This window comes from Phoca vitulina, unplaced genomic scaffold (assembly GCF_004348235.1).
Source record: "Phoca vitulina isolate PV1807 unplaced genomic scaffold, GSC_HSeal_1.0 scaffold39, whole genome shotgun sequence".
Lineage (NCBI taxonomy): Eukaryota > Metazoa > Chordata > Mammalia > Carnivora > Phocidae > Phoca > Phoca vitulina.
The window spans coordinates 2,708,631-2,714,618 of record NW_022589742.1 but is presented as its reverse complement, the minus strand read 5'-3'; the positions used below and the strand labels follow the sequence as shown (position 1 = coordinate 2,714,618).

At 45.5% G+C, this 5,988-nt stretch overlaps 1 pseudogene; it reads right to left on the bottom strand.

Annotated features, from left to right (window-relative positions):
- Window positions 1-301: 301 nt before the first annotated feature.
- LOC116647192 lies at window positions 302-1,302 on the bottom strand (annotated as a pseudogene).
- Window positions 1,303-5,988: the final 4,686 nt, after the last annotated feature.

Below are 5,988 nucleotides of genomic sequence, written 5' to 3'. Positions count from 1 at the left end.
ATCCTGGGTCCCTTGCATTTCCATGTGAATTTTAGGATCAGTTTGACAATAGCTTCTCTCTCTCTCTCTCTCTCTTTTTTTTTTTTTTTTGGCTGGGTACAGTATACTTTATTGGTGGTACATGACAAGGTAGGGCTCCCCAAGCCCCTCCCCTTCTTTAGGGGGTCTGGGATGGAAACTCTGTAGAGGTTGGGAGATTCTCAGTGAATTGGGGGATGATGAGTTGGGGCAAGGACTCCCCAGCAGCTGAGGGCCTCTCTCTTCCTTTTGCTCTCACTGGGGCTAGTGGTCCAGGGGACTCTTATTCCTTGGAGGCCACGTGGACCACAAGGTCCACCACCTGGTTACTGTAGCCAAATTCATTGTCATACCAGAAAATTAGCTTGACAAAGTGGTAATTGAGGGCAATGCCAGCCCCAGCATCGAAGGTGAAAGAGTGACTGTCACTTTTAAAGTCACGGGACACAACCTGTTCCTCATTGTAGCCCAGGATGCGCTTGAGGGGGGGCCCTCTGATGCCTGCTTCACCACCTTCTCAATATCATCGATATCATCGCATTTGGCAGGTTTCTCCCAGTGGCAGGTCAGATCCATGACTGACATGTTGGGGATGGGGACAGAGAAGGCCATGCCAGTGAGCTTCCCTTAAGCTCAGGGATGACCTTGCTTATAATCTTGGCTGCGCCAGTAGGTCCCTGGATGATGTTCTGGGCAGCCCATCAGCCATCATGCCACAGCTTCCCAGAAGGGCCATCCATGGTATTCTGCGTGGCAGTGATGTCATGGACTGTGGTCATGAGTCCCTCCATGATGCTGAAGTTGTCATGGATGACCTTGGCGAGAGCGGCCAAACAGTTGGTAGTGCAGGAGGCATTGCTGACAATCTCGAGGGAATTGGCATACTTCTCATGGTTCACACCCATCACAAACATGGGGGCATCAGCAGAAGGGGCAGAGATAATGACCCCCTTGACCTCACCCTTCAAGTGAGCCCCAGACTTCTCCATGGTGGTGAAGACCGTAGTGGACTCCAGAACATACTTAGCACCAGCCTCACCCCATTTGATGTTGGCGGGATCTCGCTTCTGGAAGATGGAGATGCGCTTTCCATTTCCTGTTCTCAGCCTTGACTGTGCCATTGAATTTGCTAAGGGTGGAATCATACTGGAACATGTAGACCATGTAGTTGAGGTCAATAAAGGGGTCATTGATGGCGACAATATCCACTTTGCCAGAGTTAAAAGCAGCCCTGGTGACCAGGTGCCCAGTACTGACAGATTCATGTACTCTGACCTTCACCATCCTGTCTCAGGGACGTGGCTGGGACTGCACCAGAAGATGTGGCTATCTGTCAAACGGGGAGGAGCAGAGAGCCTTGACTGCAACTTCTTGAAGTAAACTGAACTTATAGCCACAACCCCCAGTTCCTTGTCAGCAGTGCTTTTCATTTTGAGAAGGTAGAAGTGAGGGCTGGAGCAGACAACAGGGCTACCGGTTCCAGGCCCTCAGGACTTCAGTGGGTCTGGGCAGCAGAGTTCACAAAGGGAGCTGCAAGGCTCTGATGCGGCACTTCTCAAGCTATCAGGACTCATGCAGTGATCTGGTTGCAAAACAGGTTCTGATTTAGTAGTCTGGGGGCCTGAAACTTTCTTTCTTTTTTTTTTTTTTTTAAGATTTTATTTTTTTGAGAGAGAGAGAGAGGAAGAGAGAAGGGGGAGGAGCAGAGGGAGAGGGAGAGAGAGAGAATCTCCAGCAGCCTCCACGCTGAGCACGAAGCCTGACATGGGTTCCCATCCTAGGACCCTGAGATCATGACCTGAGTGGAAACCAAGCATCAGACGCCCAACTGACTGAGCTGCCCGGGTGCCCCTGAAAGTTTATTTCTAACTAGCTCCTAGGTGACACCAATGCTGCTGGTCCCTGAACCGCACTTTGAAAAACAAGGCACAGTTGCCCTTAGCTTCTGTCCAGTAGTCCAAAGTAGGAAGCTGAGACATCACTTGGATCTATCATTCAGACTGTTCCTTATACAAAAAAAAGTGGGGGGTGGGGGGAGGAAGGACAAGAAAGCTAGGCCTCTTTGGGGGACAAAAGGGACTTAGCCAAGTCTACAGGACCAGGTAGAGGCAAACACTAGAAATTCTGGTTTCAGACTCGATTAAGTTTTCATTTCCCCAACCTGTGGCTGCCTCCGCTGTCAATCACCTTCCATTCTGCCCCAGAGCACCTGTCCTTCCCGCGTCTTGAGCCAATTTCTCCCTCTTTTGCAGCTTGCTTTTGGTGTATTTCCTTAAGATAAACATTAGAATTAAAAAGGAGCATTTGAATGTGTTGGGTGTTCACACAAGTTACTATCTGCATTTCCCTGCGACTATCTCTGAGCTCAGAATGAGGGGAGAGACCATACGTATGTATGCAAAGTAGTTAAATTCCATCTTTTCCAAAACATACAGAATGATACATGCTATGTGAAGGCAGAACTCTAAATTTGTCCCCAAGATTCCCCACACCCTGGTGGTGTATTTACACTTCCAGTATAACCCAGAGATTGTGATGATAGATTTCATTCCTGTGAGTCAGTTTTGTTCTGTGAACAGTTGATTTTAACAAGGGTAAAATCTCTGAGTGGTCCTGACCTAATCACAGGAGCCCTTTAAATCTAAAGTTAGAGATAGAGAAGTCAGAGATTTGAAACAAGACAGATTTGATACACTATTGCTTGCTTAAAGATGGAGGAGTCCACTTAGCAAGGAAAATGAGATCTCAGTCCAACAAGGACAAGGAACGAACTTCTGCCAACAAGAACACAGCTGGATTTCCGACCTGCAGAACTGTGAGCTAATAAACAGATATTGTTTTAAGCCTCTGGGTTTGTGATAACTTGATATATAGTGATAGAAATACTATGCTTTCTTGGTGACTGAACTGTGTTTCTATTTTGCCTTCACTGTCAGGAAACTCAGAGTCAAATTTGAGGCAGAAATGTTAAAAGTTTTAGCGGTCGTTACAGTCTCTGCATCTATTTCCAATGTTTTTCTCTTAGTCATGGCTTCCTGCATTTTTGTGTGTTTTGCCTGATTTTCCTATTCTTGATTATGTTTTACATTCACTTTTATGTAATCTTTTTTTAGTCTCATTATAAAAGCAATATGTGCTCATTGTGGAAAATGTGGAAAATACAGTTAGGCCCAGGAAGAAAAAATAAATGAAGCATTAGAATTCTATCACTTCATCTGGAGAAAACAACTGTTAATGTTTTGATGTATTCTTTCCAGTCTTTTTCCCCATGCCCATATGTGTGTTTTTACATAATGAGATCGTGCTGTATTATTGTTCATATTCTTAACGTAAGCTACCTCTAAACACTTGAGGAATAAACAAGATAGAAATTAACATGTATTCAGTGGTTTGAAGGTATTTTTTAAAAGATTTTATTTTTAAGTAATGTCCACCCCCAATGTGGGACTCAAACTTACAACCCTGAGATCAAGAGTTACATGCTCTATCGCCTGAGCCAGCCAGGTGCCCCTGAAGGTCTTTTTTTTTTTTTTTTTTTTAACATTTGTTTGGTTAGGTAAGCAGATCTCACCTTTTTGTTTCTTTCTTTCTGTTCCTCCTGTGACACTTGGTGTTCACCTATGTCGACGGTCCCCAAGAACACGCCCAGGTGCGATGATTTAGTAGGATGACTCACGGGACTTAGCATATATTCTTACTCACAGCTATGACTTACTACAGTGAAAAGATACCAAGCAAAGGGAAAAGTAGCACAGGTGCCAAGTCTGGAGGAAAGCTGGCACAGGTTGGCAAGGGTTCTCTCCCAGTGAAGTCACAGAGGATGCATGTAATTCCTCCAGCTGAAATTGTGACAACACACAACATGTAAAGTATTGTCTACCAGGGAAGCTCATTAGAGACTCAGTATTCACAGTTTGTAACAGGCTAGTACTGTAGTCACCCTTTGCCTCGCATGTACAAGAATTCCAGACCCCCAGAAGGAAAGCAGATGTTCAGCCTCAACCATAGTGTTTGTACAAACAGTTTAGGTCCAGCCAATGGCAAATGCTGCAAGCAGCCCAAAGAGAGCAGTTTCAAGCCTGCTATGTTAAACTTTTCTTGCCCATCGCCTAAGTACCACATTCCCAAAGTCCTACTGCAGTTAGGTGTAATATTCAACGCCCTGGTTACATGTTCTCTCTCACATAGAGTATATCAGAAGGTGGGTGTCTTAGTTCCAGCTGCTGTAACCCATTACAGCAGAGTGGGCAGTTTAAGCAACACATGATTTCTCATGTTTCTGGAGGCTAGGAAGTCCAAGATCAAGGTGATGGCAGACCCAGTGTCTTGTAAAGGCCTACTTCTTGGTTTGCAGATGGCCATTTTCTTCTTGTATCCTCACATGGTGGAGAACATAGAGGAAGCAAGCTCTTCTCATAAGGGCACTGGTCCTATCATGAAGGCTCTACCCTCGTGACCTAATTACTTCCAGAAGGCCCCAGTTCCCAATATCATCATGTTGGAAGTTAGGAGTTAAACATATGAAATCTGGGGGGGAGACAAATATGCAGTCCATAACAATGGGTGAGAATCACCTCTATGTATATATTTTTAAAGTCAATCCTGAGCAAATGTCTATGAAAGCTATTATTAGGGTGGAGAAGGGCTGATTATGAAAGACCAATACCATGCCAATAACTGATCCTTTGGTGTCCCTTCTAGAGAGTCTGGGTCTGGACAGCTACTTCTATTTCCCCAAGGTTTCTCTTTGCCTTTCCCAGCCCCACCAGACCCAAAATTCCTCAGCAGAGGCCAGGCGCAGAGCTTATGACGTGCTGGATGGGTAGGATCAAGAGCCGTCTCGCAGAGCCTTGCACAAAGAGGAGCAGGCCATCATCTCAGAGGCCCTGTCCCCTTTGACCCAGGCCCATGTTGGGTAGCTTTCTCTGAGGAGACAGAAGCCAAGGACTGCCTTCGTCTCTGCAGTTAGGTTTCTGTGATTTTGGTGGCTCCAAAAAATCAGTCTCTTGTATTGAAAATCTCCTTTTGGGGAGAGCTGACAGGGACAGACTACACACAGGTGTTCTTATTTTTTTCCTGGCACCAGAGTTGCTTTTACTCTGGGATTAAGGTGTGCCTTTGGGGAAAAAAGATCAAAACACACACAAAAAAACAAAAAAGCATGTGCCTTTGAAAGGAGAGGGGAGCCACTAGACGATAGGGTGCCTTTGCAAGGGTACCTTGAATCAGTAAAAAGCCACCCTTCCTGGGCTTAGCAGCACCAGGGGCACAGAGCTTGGGGACTATACAGTGCCCTTGGGCAGATTGGCAGAAAAATGCTCCCAGAGTAGTTTCATGTCATTGTGCCAGACCTGGTGAGCAGCACTGGGGATGGATTTCAATGGCCACTCTCTTGCTCTGCTAGGCACCTTTTGTGCTAACACAATTGAGAACAAATAGGTATGCTGGGAAGGTTGGCAGATGCAGGGCATTATCTTCCTTTATCCTCTTATTTCAGAGGAATCAAAAAGCCCTGTCCTATAACTTGTCCTCCGAATCAGTTGAACAAGCCTTTGCCTCCACATGGGGTGTTTGGAGTCCGTCCTCACAACTGAAATAACGCAGAAGGTGTGCTCGGTGCAGGGGAATAGCACGGATCCTCATTAGTTGATTTCATCGTGGAATCTATATAACTTATTATTGAATCACTGTGCTCAAGGGTTCTCATAGCTACCTTTGAAATATGATGATTAATTAGCTGGAATGTTGCGACATGGAAAATAACATTTTAGGATGGAAAAGCTGTTTTATCTGTTACGATTATTGACATAATTTAGGAGCCTCCATTTTGTCATCTATAAAAGGCAGGGTGAAAATACCTAGCTGCAGGTTTGTTCTGCAGGCCCAAGGAGAGGTCACACAAGTCAACCAATGTCAGTGTCCCCTTCAACCCTCCCCCTTTTCTCCCCTACTTCCTCACGTTTACACAGA